This window comes from Cygnus olor, chromosome 2 (assembly GCF_009769625.2).
Source record: "Cygnus olor isolate bCygOlo1 chromosome 2, bCygOlo1.pri.v2, whole genome shotgun sequence".
NCBI classification, from domain to species: Eukaryota; Metazoa; Chordata; class Aves; order Anseriformes; family Anatidae; genus Cygnus; species Cygnus olor.
The window spans coordinates 14,542,372-14,562,644 of record NC_049170.1 but is presented as its reverse complement, the minus strand read 5'-3'; the positions used below and the strand labels follow the sequence as shown (position 1 = coordinate 14,562,644).

Below are 20,273 nucleotides of genomic sequence, written 5' to 3'. Positions count from 1 at the left end.
AGTGGGTTTCATTTGGTTGGAGATTTTCATGGCACTATGAGGCTCTTCTGGATGAGAGGTACCAATGATTTCATTATTCCAGCCAAAGTTGTACTAGTTTGAGTATTTGCTTGATTTAAAAGCTTAAGAAAATGAGTTAGTTAATTTCAGGCCAGTTTGATAGTATCTCATGAAGACTGGCAATGGCTAGAAGCAAAAATCACTTTAATTTATCTGTAATGAATATTTTCTAGTTTATTTTCTCAGGTTTCTGCTTTTTTTCCCACTTCTGAGATGCAGCTTCCTTATTGCAGTGTGTTTGTTCGCCATGTTATGAAGCAGAAGGTGTGTATGTACACAAAGTCTCAGAGAGGGTAATGTGAGAGTTGAATGCTGTGTGTAGACTGAGGGGAAAAAATAACTTCATTGTGTTATGTATGACTTGAATGGGAAAAACAGCAGAGGAAGTATCTTTGTTATGGTAAGTGCTGAGGTTTTTCCTCTCCTTTTATAGCCGTATCAGTGGAGTCAGGTGTGATTAATACGTCTTGTGAATGGAATAACTATAAAAATGTCTCAGCTCAGAAGTCTTGCTACCTAGCCAAGTTATTGTTTTTATTTTGTGGTTTCAAATTTATAACTTCCAAATGGTCTTGAATGAAGCTTTTGTTGGTCTTGTTTTCATGATTTTTTTCCCCGAATGTGGTTGTGCTTATACCAGGTAAAAGCTGCACCAGAGCCATTTAACAAGATTAGTCTGGAGAAGAACATGAGAGGTAGGAAGAAGCCTCTGCCTCATCTGAATCTATGATGGTGTAAATCTCATATGGAGCAAGGCAGGCTCTAATAAAAATAATACAAAACTAAGACACATTATTCTATAATGTACAGGGGCTGCGTCTACTAAAGTAATTCTTGTAACATTTTTTAAAGTATTATTGTTTCAGCAAGGTATTTATGAAGTGTCTAACTTCCCTTAAGTCTTACAGGAGTGAGAGAAGTGCAAACACTTTCTGAGTTCAATGCATGCTGACATGTTTTGGTTCTGAAGAATTACATTCTGAGAGATCCTAGCTGTATGTAATAAAAACTTTCAGAATTTTGTCAGCTGCTGTACAAAGAAGAAAATGCTCAGTTCTTACACGTGTGCCTCTTCACTAGTGAGGCTGTCAGTTGCTTCAAAGATCAGGACACGGGCTTGGAATTGCAGCCTTCTTGATGCAAGTACACAACCAAAATTTGTTGAGAACTTTAAAGTAGATATTCTCCTGTTCCCCTCATCTGAGCCCTGACCTAATTAACTTTTTTTTTTTTGAAGTGTGTCTACCAGAGTTTGGCTTGATATGAAATATGGCCAGAAAGAAAGAGAGGAAAAAAAATCATGAGCGAAAAGTCATTGAAAGCTGTAGCGTTAGAGTAACACAAGCAGACAGGTATTGTCAATTTGTACATTGGAGCTTTTTTGCTTAGCTCTGTATTGTTTTTATATAAGAATCCAAATGCTCTATGCAGGGATTAGAGTTCTGTTATACTGAGCATAGGATGAAAAGCATTAACATTTGAAAATTGTTTCCAGTTTTTGCTCTAGTAGCGTGTAGCTTGTCAACTATAGCTCTCTCTCATGCTAACAGATCTATTCCATATGTTCTGTGTCCTTTCTCAAAAATGCTTTTCATTTTCTTGATATATTAATCTTGTTTCCTACAAAGTGACGGGCAGTCATGTTTTTGTCTGATTTCTTCTAGTATGTTTTGAACCTGACAGACAATTTCAATTAAATAGATGTCTTAAGAATCTCTCAAAAGTTTCATGAAAATAGGTGATGCCAAAGAAGGCCATGCTGTTCACGGAGGTAATAAAGAAAAAACTACAATGTAAGCTTTGTTAGATACGAGAAAATCTAATTGGAATTTTTCCTCCTATTAGACTCCAGAGACTTAATTCACTGATTGCAGGTGAACTGCAGAAAAGGAGGTTTCATAGTTGTTGTGGTTTAGCCCGGCTGGCAGTCAAACACCACACAGCCGTTCGCTCACCCTCCCCCCTCCCTCTCCGGGATGGGGGAGAGAAACGGGAAAGTGAAGCCTGTGAGTTGAGATAAAGACAGTTTATTAAGACAGGGAAAAGAATAACAACAACAATAATAATAATAATAGTATTAATAGTAATAATGTGTACGAAATAAGTGATGCACAATGCAATTGCTCACCACCCGTTGACCGATGCCCAGCCTATCCCCGAGCAGCCCCCCCTCCACCCCGGCTAGCCACCCCTATATATTGTTCAGCATGACATCAGATGGTATGGAATACCCCTTTGGCCAGTTTGGGTCAGCTGTCCTGGGTCTGTCCCCTCCCAGCTCCTGCTGCATCCCTAGCCTGCTCACTGGCAGGACAGAGAGAGGCTGAAAAGTCCTTGGCTTGGTGTAAGCACTGCTCTACAACAATTAAAACATCAGCATGTTATCAGCGCTCTTCTCATTCTAATCCAAAACATAGCACCCTGCCAGCTACTAGGAGGAAAATTAACTCTGTCCTAACTGAAACCAGGACAATAGTTTTGTTGCTGACAACTATTTGTATTTTGGAGAGGCATTCAGACTTCTGCAGAACACACCATATGTATTTAAAAGGAAAATGTGTTTATAGACAAAGTATTTATTTTTATTTAAAATTTTACAGTTTAGGTCTGCAAAGTATTTGAGTCTGAAGCTGTACTCTGCCTCTTTGCTAAGCCAACAGGAGTTGGCTAAGAGGCAAGGAATGAATGTACCCTGATTAAATGTTGCTGGATGCTATCCTGGATTTAAACAGTTACTGACAATTTTGTAGGCTTCAGCTAGGCACAAATGTTAAATAAATATATATATATATACTGGCTTTGAAATGTGTTATTTACAAGAAAAAATACCTATTGCCCTTACAGCGTTGCATTAAAGTAGCTTTAAGTGAAGAAAGTCTGGTAGTTCACTCTGTTAGATTACAAATGCTAGTCATTTCTGACCTTTTGGGTCAGAGCTTGAAATACAAGACACGAATTTTCCAGCTGTTTTAGAGTGACACCTTGTGGAGTATAAATGTCTACACTTTATTTCCAAAGACTTATTAAGCAGTCAAAAGGTATTACAGAAGGAGAAGTTTTTTGTATCCAGATGTAAGAATTTACAATTTCTTGTATCCAAGTCGGGGGGGAGATGTTTACTATAGTAAAAGGTGTTCTGTGGTTGAGAACACAAACTCAATTTTTGTGTTGTTCCTGTGTCAGTACAAGTAATAAAAGTAATTTAAGGTTTGATAGCCTTTTAACGGGAAAGAATACTGTATTGACAAAATTTCAATTTCTAGAGTCTTCCTGACTGATAGTTTCATTTATTTAAAGATAAAATGACAATTCTTTACTTTTGATTACATTCATTCTAATAATCATGGAATGTTATCTAAATACATAAAAATTGTTGTTAGAAATACTGCTATTGAAGCATAGCACTTACTAGTTCTGGGTCATGAAAATGAAATGCAATAAATAAGCATATTTAGAAACATAATTGTGTGACAATAACAGGAAATAATTTTAATCCAATTTTAATGCAACTTAATCCAGGAAAGATCATTTTGGCAATAGGAAAGGAGGCCAGGGTTTGAAAGAGGGAATATAGAAAACAGGAAAAGATAAAGGCAGTGATGAAGAAAGTCCATTCTTCAGGCTGGATAATAAATCTTCTAATAAATCACCCATTTCTGCATTACCATGAATGTAGAGTATTCCATCCGATGGTCACGTGTGCAAGCGGCTATCTGTATGCATAGATTATACAGAACTGTGTAGTGTAGTGGTTTTCCCAAAGCTCTTATGAGGCCTGAACAGAGCTCCTAAATAGACTTTTTTTTTTCCATTAAAGAGATATAGCCAAATACATGGGTTGTGATCTCAGGTTCAGCAAGTGAATTTTGGAATTGTATGGTAAGTTAATGGGCATGTACTACAAGAAACCAAAAGATGATGTATGGTTTCAGAATGGTTGTTATTGATTAAGGGATTAATTCAATTATATAATTAACAAAGCAGTTACACCATGTAATTTCCATTCATAAATGTAATGTTAACTCATAGTTTAAAACTGTTTTTAAAGTTTATGTTGTAGTTGAGACGATCTAAAGAGGGTTGGTATCCACTTTCACTGCAGTGTCACAGAATGGTTGAGGCTGGTAGGGACCTCCAGAGATCATCTAGTCCAACCCCCATGCTCAAGCAGGGTCACCTTGAGCACATTACACAGGATCACATCCAGGCGGGTTTTGAATATCTCCAGAGAAGGAGACTCCCCAGTCTCTCTGGGCAGCCTGTTCCAGTGCTCTGTCACCCTCACAGTAAAGTTGTTCCTCATATGGCGATGAAACCTCCTGTGGTTCAATTTATACCCGTTACCCCTTGTCCTATCACTGGCTACCACTGAGAAGAGTTTGGCCCCATCCTCTTTACGTTGTCCCTCGGGTATTTGTAGAGGTTGATAAGATCCCCTCTGTCTCCTCCTCTGTGCTATCCAGGCCCAGCTCCCTTGGTCATACCTCATAGGACAGATGCCCCAATCCTCATCTCCATGGCTCTGTGCTGGACCCTCTCTAGAAGTTCCACATCCCCCAGCAGTATATGGCTGCAAAGCTTATACAGTCAATTTGCTGTTGCAGCTGTTTTCACCATAGCAAATTTAGCTAACGTTAGATCTGGATGCGTGACTTTTCCCTGGATTGAATCATTTCTGAGGGTAGAAACACTCTTCTTAAACAACATTTACCATTAGTTTTTGCTGTTTGAGTAGATCAGCCAGTTTCACAAAAAGAGCCATTCTGTTCCCAGAGCCCTCCCTCTCCTGAATGAAAGAAATAATGCTCCATTTCTTTAGCAAACATTTTAGCTCTAGAAACACTCAAGCCTTCTGCTTGGTCTGGTGTGTCTGCCATTTAGTGCCCTAAGGATTGGAAATGGATTTTCCCTGATAACACAACTGACCTCTTCTCTTACAGCAGAGGTCTCACCATCCTACTTGAAAACGTTTTGCAGAAGAGGAGAAGCAGCTAGTACAAATACGTATGGCAATATCTGTAGGCCTCAGGTCAGAGCCGCATTATAGTGGTACAGTTGTACCAGTTCTCCTTATTAAATGGCTGACAGCAGAGCCTCTGCTTCTAGTGGATATTTGCCCAAAGCCAAATACATGGAAACTTATGCAAGTTATTCTTATTTCTGCGGGTATCTTTTTTTTTTTTTCCTAAATGATTTCTTGTAGTTTCTTTTTCAAAGTCTTCTCTTGGGGTGATGGCTGTTGTTGCAGAGTTTAATGACCTCGCTGGCTCTAGGTAATAATGTTCACATTCAAATTTTTCTTGAGAAAGGTGGTTCACATCTACCTTTGGCAATGGAATTTGTTATGCTTTATCGTACACACTTCAGTGCCAGAGAAATGGCTACATCAAAGAGCTTTTCCAAGTGTACTGGTGTAAAATAAAGGTATATGATGAAATCTGAAGGTAGGAAAAGCTTCCTCACAACAAGAAAGGCATCCCCATAACAAAAATACCAAAGCTGTGCTCTAAAGTTTTACAGGAGGCTTTAAATCAGGCCAAACCATTTCCTTGCCCACCTGCCCAGGTTTTGAAAATAGGAGACTCCAGCTATGAAATCTAGAGTCTGACAGAATCAGTTTACAACAGATAATGTAAAAATACTCATTCAAATGTCTACCTCTGCTGAAATTACAAGAAACATGAAGGGGTTGTATGCATTTATTACGCACTGCATGTAGACTTACATTTAGGACAGAGGAAAACATGATTAAAAGTATCTACATAGACTTTATTTTTGGTTAGGATAGGGATTTAATTTTAACTGGCTCTTGGAAAAAAGTCTTCATATACAGAAAAAAATGCTTGACTACTTTATAATGATTTATGTAACTGCACAAGAGAAATTGTGTATAGATGAAAACAGAAAATGTGAGTCAATTGGTGCCCCTTGCAAACTGGCACAGTAGTTAAGTATCTAGGTCACTTTTTAGATGTTATTTTTCTGGGATCTCAGACAGACGCCCAGTGAAGTGAAAAACAATTAATGGAATTGTTGATATAAAATTAACCCTATTGCAATACAGAGGAATGTTGTAAAAACAGCAGCTTGGTTTTAAAATGCATACTTGATTGGGTGATAAACCTATCGCATTAATAAAATCTCTTCATAAGCACAATGGCTCTGAATCTTTAGCAATATAATGCAAAATAAAGGGTATTTTAAAATAAAGAGAACAGGGCTAATACCTGATCGGGTAATACTTGATTTTAGCCTGAGTCAGCAGATTTTTTGTTCATTTCAGTTGGTAATGTAGCAGAAGGCATAGTTGGACCTGACAGTATGTTTTCCATGTGAACCAACAGAAGCTATTCTAAATTCTTATTTTCTTTGAAGCTGCTTACCTAAGCCAAAACACTAACAAACAAAAGAACAGCAAAAGAACAACAAAAGCAAAGTAAGTACCTGAGGCAAAATGAAGGAGTTTACTGCAAGAAATGTGATGGGGGAAAAAAAGTAAAGCCTGCAGTCTTAGCCCAGTATTCAGTAGGAGTGGTATGAAATGCTATGGTGAGCTGGGAGTGCTATGCCTGGTTCTCATTCAAAGTTCCTGAGGCTGAATATGTCATCGTATGAGAGAAGCAGAACTGGCTGAATAACATTGTACTTCGCTCCTGGGACTTGAACTGCGTGTTTACTTCAGGCTCAGTGGTTAGTGGATGCAGTAGATGGAGCCAAACTGACAGCGGGACCTTAAAGTGCAGCCTGCTAAGAGAACTACAGCAACATTTCTGGACCTACTGCTGGAGATAGCGTTACCTTAATGTCCAGACAGATCAAGCAGTAAATTGTTTCACATCTAAATTCTAGGCACTTGGTCCTGAATGTGGTGACTGGATCTCTGTGTCAGTGTGTTCAGGCTCCCAGCACGGGATGTGAGTATTCACATTAAAATTCACAAACATTCATAGGAGCAGGCATGGAAAGTCCAAGACTGCTTTGTCTGCATTCCTGTGTGAGTTTGATAATTGCTTGAAGTACTATTTGTTTTATCTAGAAAATAGTCATCTAAAATCTAGGTATTCCTCTGTAGTTTTAATTTGCTCAGTGCAATAACGGGCAGCATTTCTGCAGTGCAGTCCATATCTTTCTGAGGATGGAATTATTTGCCCTTGGTGAAGTCCATTTCCTTCCACTGAATGTACAAGCAGTTCAGAGATGAGCTATGAGGAAGAGGACGAGCCTTCCAATAGCTCAAGTTAGTTCAGACGCATCCCACAATAGAGTTATCTTGACCTTTTTCAAGACAGATCGATTTTTTTATAGAATCATTAAGGTTGGAAAAGACCTCCAAGATCATCTGGTCCATGGAACCATGTCGCCAAGCGCCACGTCCAACCTTTCCTTGACCACCCCCAGGGATGGTGATGTCATCACTTTCCTGGGCATCTCTAAGACAAAAAATTTGGAGAGGAACAGCTTTGGTAAAGAAGTGGAGATGATAGTATTGTGTGAGAATGATGCTGCGCAGATGGCGGACCCTGAGTAGCGTGGTCGTTAAAGACTTCCTAGGAGAGGTAAGGTTGAGTGTTCTTGGACAGAGGAGGAACTGAAGGCAGGTCCCACACATCAGGAGAGGAATCCTGATTCTGCCACAGATGCTGTATAAACATGTCATGGATTGTGTCATTTTAAAGGGTAGTAATAGCTTGGGCTTCATGTCGAGTTTGATCAGAAAGCACAAGGCAGGTTTTGCAACTCTGCAGTTAACTGAGACCGCCCATGGTATCGGGCCTGTGTTCTGGACTCTGAGCTGGTCACATACAGCCTAACCAGCCCTGTGAGGACTGGAAAAAAGTGTAGCTGTTAACAGGAGAAGAACTGTAGTCATGTCAGGTGCTCTTAATTTTAGGAAGTGAGGTTATCCAAGTTCATTTATATCCCATTTTAGATAATGAAGTCTTTCTTTAGATCTGGCCTTGTTGCATTATGTTTTGTCAAATATCTGATCATGTTCTCATTAATTTTTCTACCTTGGTGAACCCGCATAGAAATACTTACACAAAACTAAAGTACTACGGTATCTGTGACTATTAAATACTAGATAATGATTATTTTATTTCAATTTTCTTTACACCTTCTTAGCAACTAGCATGTTTTACCTTTCTTAGCATAACCCACTTATGGGTTTAGTAAGAACTTAGTTATTTCTGAGTACTTCTTAATCTTTTGAATATATTCTAGAAATATTTTATGGATATTTACAGAAGGGAAGAAAGCCATTTGGGGGCAATTGCATAACAATATAAACAGGGTTCAATCTAATGTGATTCTGCAACTATTGGGAAGGAGTCAAATGTTGATTTGGAATTTAATCCCAGGATAAAATTCCAAAGTGTTGTTAATATTTTGTTAAAATGTGTTGTATTTTTGTCAATAAATTCACTGTCAGTAACGGTATGTTACTGAATTCACTGTTGCCTGTGAAAAGGTCTCACAGTAAAAGCTCTAAACTCTTCACCAGATTTTTTTAAGGAGAAAGGTTTAAAACTGAACATTGCACAATGTAAAAATTGTACAATGTAGTTGCAATGAGGTTTCCCAACCTGTATCTCAAGTCTAACCCAAATAGTTACTTAGCTTATTTGGATTCCAGATGAAAACTTCAAAAGTTGTGTTACTCACATGAATAACATAAATTAATAATCAGTACAGATCTGAAAGTGATCAAAGTTATTTTTATCTTTGCAGTACCACTTGCCACTGATGCTGGCAGCATTAGGGCACGTGTGATTACTTCTCCATGCAGACAGAAACTTTTTTATTACCCTGTATTTAAGCATATGCACTCAGTCTTTCCAGTAACACACACCATTTTTTTACTTACAAAGTTGTGTTACAGCTGCTGCCTCTGCCATTCTGTGTGTTTATGACCTGTGCAACCCTGTCTGGAGTCCAGTGGCTGTCTTGTGCTCTTGCACTTTCTGGGCATTACCCTCTGCATCTTGTCATTCTCCTCACTTATATGATCAGGCATATTGGATTTAAATTGCTGTCGTTCCTACTAATGCAAATCAAAGTCTTTAATTGGTGATGCCCAGTACATATGGATGCAGAAATACGAATTAGCTCATTGAAATAAACTGCTATAGAAATTTTCCATGAAAATTGGTTTTATATTTGGTCCATAGAGCTAAATTACAGACATTAATAGGGTTCCAAAATATATATGCTTTAAATATAGGGCTCCAGGATACTCACAGAGATCAGTGGTGGAAGTAACAATGACTTTTAAAGAGTTAAGAAACTGAACTCCTTAGTTGCCCAAGAGAGACAGATACATACAATCCTTCTCCCTCAGAAAATCCCACAGACAGAATTAGGCTCTACTTGCAACCCATCAGCACCTCGATACTTTCTTCCGCAGTGCTTTTTGCTGTTATATAAAGAGAATTGGTTAGTGACAAAGGCAGCTGCCTCCTGCTGTAACTGACTAAAAATATTTGCTTTGTCATGGACTAATGCTTTCTCTTTTAAAAAAAAAATGATGCAAGAGTTTGTGTAAGGGTATATTTGATAATGCTTAGTTAAGGGCATCCACGCCTCTCATTGTGATGTACTCCTGTGATTTCAGAACCTTACATCTATGAACCTTAAACCTAATTCCTCTTCTTGCCATACCTAACAAGTTCTTGGATGGGACACGAATAACCTCTACATGCCACGCCAGCAGTGAAGTCCTGATACGTTTGTATTCTGCCTAAACTTCCTGTGTAATGTTCTGGGGACACTGCCTTACACAGATAGTTCTGTAAGTCGCGTTGAAGTTGTGCTGAGTTTGATGGCCAGTGAGGACAGCACATCTTTATGTGCAGAAGCTTCGGCTGAGAACAGTGTTGTACTGTTAGCCTTGCATCTTTATAGGGATACCACGTGAAAAAGTTGATTCAAGTTGTGCAGTGCTTCTCTGTTTCAGGCCTTATTATGGTTGAGAGCGAGACAGGGTTTGTGTTTATTTAGACCAAGTGTTTGAATCCACAGTCTGATAGCTTGCGTTCTATCCCTGCCATGCTTATGTTATCCCTGAAAAAGGAGAAAAACAAACCAAAAAACCACCACAGGAACATTCTCAGGAAATACGGGCAAGCTAAACCTGAGCAGTGGTTGGTGGAGTGAGGAGCAAGGAGTGAATAGCCCAACCTAATTCTGCCTGTGTTACGTCTGGCCAAAGCCGTTAGAGTTATTTGTATTCTCCTCACTGACTGACCTTATGATTCAGTTTTTAGCGATGCATTCATTATTCCACAGGAATAAACACATACGTTTACTGCTTGGTGTCTGCAGATTTGTACGTGGCATTCAAGCATGCTTAAAGGCAGGATATTGAGCACTTGAAGGCAGACAGTTAACGCACTCTTTGTATTTCTCTTTCGTCTCATGGTTGCTTCTGGGATGTCTGGTTCTGCAAGGCTTTTTCTTTTTTTTTTTCTGTTTTTTTTTTATTTCATTTTATACCCTGTTGTCAGTGGGAGTGTGCGTGATTAGCGGTATAGATCAAACCCAGACCCTGTGAGCCCTAGCACTCCAGATGAATGATAGAAAATGTGTTTTGCATTACTGTCATGTATAAAATGTTCTTTTGTTGGCTACACTGTGGCCAGCAGCGTGATTTATCCTAAATGCTATGCCAGCACATATTTGTTGCGAAAAAGTAGCCACCAACAAATAGGCATACTTTTTAGCAATATAGAGAATCCCATACAAGTTGCAAATTCTTAACATGTCTCAGTCTGAACAACTGGGAAAATTATGAAACCAGCTAAAGAAAATACTGTGTGATCATCGTGGATAAACGACCACATTTAGCCAGTGAGATGGACCTTTAGTAATGCTCCTATGGTCAAAGATAACAAAGGTTGAGGTTAGGGGCTTGAATTGTATAATTTGTATACATAAACTTGTATAATTTGAATATATCAAGTCCAAAGACTGCATTTCATCAGCTTTAAAGCTCCAAGGGGCAACTGTGAAATCTGATCTGAACTGCCAAAGCCTTCCAAAGAATTTTGCTTTGTAATCTTGCACCAAATTCTGCAATTCATGTAATTCACCCATTGCAGAAACAAAAACAGCCTTCTTTAATTGTGCTTTTGCTATTTATTGAAGAGGTCTTGCTGCTATTTTAGAAGTTCTGTAATAAAATTTAAAGAAAATGTGCATATGCTTGTATACAGATTTTCTGTCATGAATTATACAAGATGTTTTCCTGTTTTTAGAAAATAGAAGTGACGTCTGTCATCTACTATTCCAGCCAAGCATATCTGGCAGAGCTATAGTTTATAATCATATGTTGTAATATGCTTTCATGTTCATCATTAGAACTTAATAAATTGTCAAAATGTGTGACAGTTTGAAGTTCCTGAGATGTAAAAAATGATGTCTCTAAATCCTTTTCAGTTAAGTAGCTTTAAAATAAAGGGACAGAGTCATCACTGAATTAGTAAGTTCTCTTTAAAACAGTGTCACTCTTGTAACTGCAACAAAATTATGCTGCAATAAACCTGGTGATGCAGTGAACTGGGCCAGAGAAAAAATACCCTTCTAATGCATGCACTTTATGTCCTGTAGCACACCCCCTGAAGGTGTTTTATGGCTGATAGAGGTCTGTCAGAGGGGATGTTTTGGAAAAGTGTTAACTGAAGAGTTCCAGCAGAACAGGGCAGCATTAACTTAGAAGGAAAAACAGCAAGGTAGATCCTTATTTGAGATAAAACTGTCTTCAGTAATTGTATTCTCAGTTATTTGAAGTATAATTCAGACTAGGTTCTTGCCAATATTAGTCAGCAGTTTTCTACAGAAGTTGCTGTGCTGAGTCCGCTCTTCAACCATAGATTCCTAGATGCAGCAGCAGATCTTAAAGCCTTCTGGCTTGCCAGCTGCTACAATTCCAGAGCTGCTTCAAGGACTGCAGAGTGGTGAAAATATATAATCACCTCCTCTTAAACAGTTTGAAAAGTATTCCCTGATTTTTATTTCTATTAAAAAGTCTCTTTAAACAAGCCACTTTGCCTTTTGACTATTTAGAACAATTGCACAATTTGTTACTTCTTGGTTTTATTTACACAGTTGCTAGGACAGTCTATTCTTTATTTTACCATATGGTTCTGTTTCTTTATCTGCTTTGGCTCTTGTCACTTTTAACTGTGTGAAATGGATTCACAGACATCCAGTGGGAAGTGTTTGTAGGTCAGTGACTAGTTTTTCCAGGCCCATATTGCAGACTCTGGTGATTTAGACTGACTATTTATAGAGAAAAGATGACTTTTTTTAACCTATGAACTTACACTCTCGTGTTGGCATTTCTGCAGTCAACTGATGTATCTGCTTGTTGAGTGATGATGACAGCAAAGTTAATATGCTACGCAAGTGGCAAAATGTGTTACAACATACCAGAGTTTGCTTCACATTGAATGACAGATACGGGTGCTGTCTGCATCAGGAAGCATTAGTGTGCACGTCAAGCACCACGACAGGGTAGAATATCTATGATGATGGAGTATTCTGCCATTTTATTTACTTGGTCCCCTTTTCTATGACACATGAACATCTTGCTATTTTCAAGACTTACAAATATCATTTGAGACAGTGAGATTTTATTCCTGATTCAGTGAAAGGGATCTAAGAAACAGATGAAGGGTCGATGAATGTCTTGCACGCAGTTTACAGAGGAGCAGAAAAGTGAATTTGGGTTCCTTGACTGCATGCAAATCAATGGGTTGTTATTCCCACAAATAAAACAAGCAGTGCTACTATCTCTGTGATTACATAGTTTAAAATATAGAAAATGAATAAGCAGAAAGTTTTATGGCAAAATACAGTTTAAGCTGTATTTCAGATCACGTGTCTGACTGACGGCTTGCTAGTAGCAACTGAAATGAAAATGAACTTCACCTGGTTAAAGGAGGCAGCCTTCTCTTCCTTTTTTTGTCCATAGAAATAGAAACTGATTTTAAATTCATGCTGGCTTTTCCTATGTTTTGAGGAAAAATCTTGAACCTTCATATCACTCCCATTTTCAAAAGGGGCAGAAAGGAGGACTCAGGGGAACTGGTGAGCCTCACCTCTGTGCCTGGGAAGATCCTGGAAGAGATCCTCCTGGAAGCAATGTCAAGGCACATGCAGGACAAGGAGGTGATCCGAGACTGCCAGCACAGCTCCGCCACCGGCCTGACCAGTCTGGTGGCCTTCTGTGATGGAGTGACTGCATCAACTGACAAGGGAAGACTGACTGATGTCATCTACCTGGACTTCTGCAAGGCCTTCGACGCGGTCCCACATGACATCCTGATCTCCACACTGGAGAGAGATGGATTTGGAGGGCAGACCATTCGGTGGATAAGGAGTTGGCTTGAAGGCCACACCCAGAGAGTGGTGGTCAATGGTTCTGTGTCCAGGTGGAGGCCCTCAGGGGTCTGTCTTGGGACTGGTGCTGTTTAATATCTTTATCCACAACATAGACAGAGGGGTTGAGTGCACCCTCAGAAAGTTTGCAGATGACACCAAGCTGATTTCGTGCAGTTATAACAGAAGGAAGGGATGCCATCCAAAGGGACCTGGACAAGCTTGAGAAGTGGGCCCACGTGAACCTGATGAGGCTCAACAAGTCCAAGTGCGGGGTGTTGCACCTGGGTCCGGGCAATCCCGGACATGAGGACAGACTTGGAGAAGAACTCATTGAGAGCAGCTCTGCAGAGAAGGACTTGGGGGTTCTGGTGAACGAAAAGCTTGACATGAACCAACAGTGTGCTCTTACAGCCCAGAAGGCCAACTGCATCCTGGGCTGCATCAACAGAGGGGTGGCCAGCAGGGGAGGGAGGGGATTTTGCCCCTCTGCTCTGCACTTGTGAGGCCCCACTTGGAGTCCTGCACCCAGGTCTGGGGCCCCCAGCACAAGAAGGACGTGGGGCTGTTAGAGCGGGTCCGGAGGAGGGCCACGAGGATGATCAGAGGGCTGGAGCACCTCTCCTGTGAAGAAAGGCTGAGAGAGCTGGAGCTGTTCAGCCTGAAGAAGAGAAGGCTCCAGGGAGATGTCATTGAAGCTTTTCAATACTTAAAGGGGGCTTATAAAAAAGATGGAGAACAACTTTTTCCTCAGTCAGATAGTGACAGGACAAGGGGGAATGGTTTTAAATTAAAAAAGGAGAGATTTATGATAGAGGTTAGGAGGAAATTCTTTGCTCAGAAGGCAGTGAGGCAGTGGCACAGGCTGCCCAGAGAAGCTGTGCCTGCCCCATCCCTGGAGGTGTTCAAGGCCAGGCTGGATGGGGCTTTGGGCAACCTGGTCTGGTGGGAGGTGTCCCTGCCCATGGCAGGGGGGTGGAGCTGGGTGATCTTTAAGGTCCCTTCCAACCCAAACCATTCTATGATTCAATGATATGGGAGCCTTAATTTTAATTCTGTAGGATTGGTTATGTCCTTGGTACTTTTTCATTGAGAGGGAGAGGACTTTGAAAATCATACATTGAGGTTAGCATTACTTTTGTAGTCCAGCCTTTTCTTTCAAAGGACACTGGGACCAATGCCCATTGATAGTGGACAGAATTCACTGTTCAAATAGAAAAATAAAGGAAAGATTTTCCCCCATTTAGGTGAACAGTTTTTAATTTTACATTATTTTTCAAAGGAAAAGGTATTGCCTAATCTCTACAGGGCTTGAGAAGGTTGAATAAAATATTTATGAAATATAGACTCAAACTGATACATCTGCTGTTTTGTTAAGTGCGTTAATTAATTTGTTTGTTGTTGTTGTGTTTTTGTTTGTTTGTTTTACCTCTGTTTCCATTTTCTGTGTTTTCCAGGTATATTCACAGAAACAGGGGATTTGTCTTGAGGAGAGTAATGTTACAATTCTACAATTCTAAATGTGTTCCTACAGGCATTCACAATAGTAGTACTCTGCTAAAAATCAATAAGGCTTATGCCTGGACACTTCTCTGTTGAAAGCTTGGACACTTTAAGAGCTTTAATTTTCATACTGAGAATTTCCTCACTTTTTTGTTTCACCTCTTGGTTTGAAAATTAACTGCGGAAAGTCTATTTTCACCTCTATATAGAAAATGACAGAAATTTAATCAGTTTGAGAATGTGTTTCATGGGGGCAATTCTTGAGATGAGTCAGTACAGTTCACAGTATTCAGCTTGGTTCCCTGTCTCTGAAACCTTTAACTTTTCTTTAAATCAGTTCTTCAAACAAAACTTTGCACTATTCTGGTTAAAAAGGCTGGTCTTCTATGGAGCTGACAGCTAAAGTAAGATGCTTCCCTGATGCTTTTCTTCATATAAAGGGCTCAGCCTGAGCATATGCGTGTACAGTGAGCTATACTTCTAAATACTTAAATTCCTTGCATATTAACATATATTAGCTCATGTTACACACAAATGTTTGTAACTACAAGCTGCCATGACTGATACTCAAAAGTGCCATGTGTTGAGAGTTGGGTGAAACTTGTTTATTCTTTCAAAAATATATATATTTTTAAGCTGAATTTGAGAATAAAATATGTCTGAACATGCTAACCTAAGTTTCTGTTCCTGGTTCAGGTCTCATTCCTTGTATAAATTGTGAGCAGCTTCAGTGAAACTGAAGGAGTTACTCTTGCCTAGACCTGTATGAAATCAGAACACATTAACAGATACCTCTTTACAGAACAGGATCTTTCACAAGCAGAAAGGACTAAAACACAGTAGCCTCTTATTCATACTCCATATAGACTCTCCAGTTGGCAAACCCCTTCGTGGCAGCACTGTCTGTTTTTACACATTATTTTGTTTTGTTTAGTTAGGCTTTGCTATACAAGGGGTTTTATTGTTCTAGAGGAGGCAGTCCCACCCTTGCTAGTAGTCACCATGCCATACCATTGGGTAATTATAGCTCTTTACATGCCAAGATCTCAGACCAAGAAAAGGCAGCCAATCCTGATATGGGAAGACACACACTGGCACAAAAAAAAAATCGCTAGAGAGACAATGAAGAGAGAAAAACAGAGAGAGACACTGTATGGGATTGTGCTCTATCTGCCTATGACAGTAGCATCAGGGGCAATGTTGTTTTTCCCCAGTAGTTTTCCAATATAGTTACTCCATTCACTGATGAATTAAGACTATGTGAAACTGTGCCAAAGCTAATCCAGTCAAATTCCACCCAGATGGTTAAATCCAATTGCCTGTGCCTTCCCCCACAATGCAAAAGCTTCCCTGGTACAGTTTGCTTTGTTACTGCTTTCCTCCCCTGCCAAACTGCAGCTCTGTGCTGTACGGGTGATCTTCCCTCATGTGCATAATGCCCGGGCTTCTGGCTGCCTCCACGCACAGATCTTAACTTGTTCCATCCCTGGAGAGATACAAAAAAGTATGAATGGTTAAGTCTATATATAAATATTTCAGTATAGTTGTTCTTCAAATGTTTCACCCAAAACAATAATCAGCCTTTCCCTAATTGAGGGAAACTGCCTATTTCTGCAGTAATTTCAGTTTGGTGAGAGAACTGGCAATAATATTCCAGATAATATATTATCTGGCTATGTATGTTTAGGGAAGTACTCTAATGCGTGCCTGAAGGTGTATCACCTTCATTCCTGAATCCCCTATTTCCTGCTGCTTAGTAAATGAAAACAGCTAGGATTGTCCAGTTGTCACACACTTCAGAGCAGGACTGTGACTTTGTGCCCTGATTTACTGCCTAGAATATTACCTCTTCCGTAGCTGGCAGGAGATTAACATCCTAATTCATGCACTGCAGTTAAATACATTTAGTAGATAGCCTGAATTTTGCCCTTTGCATTCAAAAGAAATCTTGATTTACTCTACTTACTGCTCTTAGATTCAGAAAAGCTGCTTACTCGCTAAGTAAAAGTGCTGTTCACCAAAGGGCTGCCTTCAGTTCATGAAAATTCATTTGAAATGTTTTCAGTTAGATAACACTGAGCAGGGACTCCATAACTTACATAATTCTTGTTAAGTCTTGATGTCTTTCCTGTGACCAGTCACTGCGGGATCATTCTGCCAAGTACCCCAGAAACCTCCAGGTGCCTCTGATGACAGCATAACAGTTGCGGTAGGCATAGGAAGGGCTCCAGATAACTTGTGACACGGCCAAAAGGACATTTTTTGGCAAGCACTGAAATACTTCCTTCAAGAAAGAGAAGACTGCCTTAATCCTAGAAGAATCACCACCTTAAACAAAGAGGGAACGTGCCCCAGGAGTAGTCCACCTGAACCCATAGGGGTGGACAGCTCAGTGAAGTCTGAGCCGTGATGGGTGAATGCATGCTCCGGAGGAATGCAAAGACTTTGCCATCCTGGTTGGGTCAGAATCAAGTATGAAGAACTTGCCTTGAGGAAGAAAGTCTTTTGCTGCCACTGAATTTGGGATTGCAACATAAGTAATAAATAATAATAAAAAAATCAGAGGGTTGATAATTAACATCCCTCAGCTGCTCATCACTGCTGTGCTAGTTAATATTCTAGTCAAAATAAATTTAGGCATGATTGTAAACAGAGTTTAGGGTATGATTCAGTCGACCAGCCAGATCACTTTTCACATTTGTACATAGGAATGTTCATTTTAAGCTTTCTTTTAAAAAATCCCATACAACAATTAACCCTGTGATAAATTTGGCAATACAGCAATTTAGACCTTAATGCCTAAGTTGTCAGTAGGACTCCTATTGAACATTAGGTGGCAGTGTGGGGAAGGTATTGTATGACAAATTTCTCAGAGTGTATCTGGAAGACAATCCGGAGTCAAAAGATCTAGTTGTCACCAATCCTTTATTTTAAAGGATTTTATTATTTTTTTTTAACCTATGTTTCCCATATCACTAGGTTTGCAAGCAGAAAGTAGTTCAGGGTTAAAAAATATTTACCACTTCTATGTACCCCAAATAGGTAAAAACCTTTTCTAAGTAAAACAGTGACCTACATCTGCTACACTTGTTGATGATGTACTAGGAAGACTTCAGGAACAAAATTTAATGGGTCACATTATTGACATTAAACCTATAAAAGTACATTGTCTTCCGAATAGTGGAGATTTAAAAATATCTTTATGCAGGAAGAAGCCCTTTATAAACACAGGTAGCTCAGCACTGACCAATCTTGGCCTTAGTTTTAGGTGCTTTATGGTGTTCCTCAACTGATGCATTAAGTTCCTCGGGAGGACAAACTCATGAAAATACATAATCTTAAACTTCATGGACAGAATGATCTCCAAGCAAGGAAAGACACAAAAGATCGTCTTTTGAAACATGACATCTAAGCAAGTCATGAGGTACAGTGAACTGTTTTTGCTTTACGGTGCCAACGTTTATCAAATAATAATTTACATTATACACTTGATACAGCTGAAATAAAGTTGTCGCAATTGAAAACCAAACATGCTTTCCTGACGTATTTCATTTATTTACTTGTCTCAGCTCTCAGATACCAGCGTGAGACCATTACCCTAGAGGAGTGTTCCTTTTCTTTGACCTTCTCCTTAAGTAGGTATTGTAGCACCTTTGCCATTAGAATGTACTTCAGCAAGCTCTTAGGGCGAGAGGAGGAATAAAGGCATATGAAAAATTCAGAACAAGAGATTGCAAGTAGGAAAATAGGTTGCTACATAGCGATTACATGGTCACAACAGGTGATCACAAGTATTAAATATTTTATATTTTAAAACATTTTTAATGTTTACCTTTAGAGTATATGGACTGAAGTATAAATCATTTGTTTCTAACGAAGAAAACATCTTCTTTAGCTTATCTAGTTAGATAAGAAAACTTTGGAATTAACCAACCTCCATCATTATGTTGTTGCCTGTTTTGTTTCAGAGATTATGAAAACTGTGGAATATGTACATCATAAAGATTTGACTAAGGATTTGTTATAATAGATTTAGAGGTGTTAAAAAAAAATCTAAATTGTTAGGGGTTATGAAATGTTTGCTCTGTGCCTAAAAAATTAAGTGGTATTGGTACAGCAAAGCAAGGTAACACAACGGCTTCCCAGCTAACAGTACCCAAGCACATGTTTAGAACACAATGCTGCTGGCACCTTAGGAGCAGTCATGGTGGGAGACTACAGGTCAAAACGGCTGTAAATGGGAAAGTGTCTGGATTCCTACAGGATGGTAGGATTTAATGGGGCAGGGCAGGGAGCCATGGCAGGCAGGCAAACAAGTACTTCTTCCACAGAAGCCTTTCTAGCCCTGTTGAACTCCTCCTGTGAGGTGTGCTAAGCTAGACATTTCACTAATGTTTTATTTTTCTATTTTATGTATCCTAGGATAGATTTGATTCTTGCAAAGTTGTGTTTGATTTTTTTCTGATGACTGCTTATGACCATCTGTGACTTAATCGGCTCTGGCGAGGTGAGCACGGTTTATGCCATGTCCTGGTCTGAGCAGAAGAGTGGGCTGGCAGCAGGCTCGGGAGCAGCTCCAGCCCTCCAGCTGAGGAGCTGGGTATGCCTGATGTTTGCAGCGACCTACGTGGTGGTGGTGGAAAGGGCTAATTAACATTACATCCTACTACGGGACAATATTTCTAAGCTAGAGCACCAGCAAATGCTTTATTTCCTTTCGTTTGGACACAGACTACAGAATACAGAAGACACTAACACACAAAAGATACTAAACATATTTTTCATCTTGCATTACTCAAACACAAAAGGACAATGTAACAAATGGCTGTACATCGCTGCTTTGGGGTATCACGTTATTTACAGAAACCCATCCTCAACGTGTTTTTTAAAATGTTATTTTTCTTTATTGTTTTGTACCCCACCAGAGTACACTTGTATCAAATAAACACTGAAGCTTGTTGAAAAACAAAAATCATTTTTTCTTTGCAATGTGGGGTCTAAAAAAAATTAGTATGAAAACTTAAAGTCTTTCATGTAATTATCCAACTTGGGGCATTATTTATAAAGACACAGTTGTGTCTTTCTGTAATCGAATTATCAGTGTAACCATTTGACTACCATGACTCAGACCTCCAGTAGTCATCAGTCTAAAGACTAGAAAACAAAACTAATGAGAAACATCCAGAGTCTCCATCGTTAGGATTACACTGATACTGGAGAAAGGGATTTTGACCGGGAAAGCTCTGAATACACGGTAGGGGCACATCACCAGTCGGTTGTACACTCTTCATCCCCTCTGACCACTTATCTGTGACCGCCAGTGGAGTGGG

At 39.5% G+C, this 20,273-nt stretch overlaps 2 long non-coding RNA genes across 2 annotated transcripts; one reads left to right on the top strand and one right to left on the bottom strand.

Moving 5' to 3' along the window:
• The first annotated feature begins 9,188 nt into the window (after positions 1-9,188).
• On the top strand, positions 9,189-15,043 carry LOC121065959. Its single transcript, XR_005817430.1, has 3 exons — positions 9,189-9,850; positions 11,668-11,789; positions 14,898-15,043. It is a non-coding gene; the product is annotated as an uncharacterized LOC121065959 (long non-coding RNA).
• On the bottom strand, positions 14,836-18,597 carry LOC121065958. Its single transcript, XR_005817429.1, has 2 exons — positions 17,043-18,597; positions 14,836-16,429 (listed from the first exon to the last, which is right to left on the bottom strand). It is a non-coding gene; the product is annotated as an uncharacterized LOC121065958 (long non-coding RNA).
• Between the last annotated feature and the right edge of the window lie 1,676 nt (positions 18,598-20,273).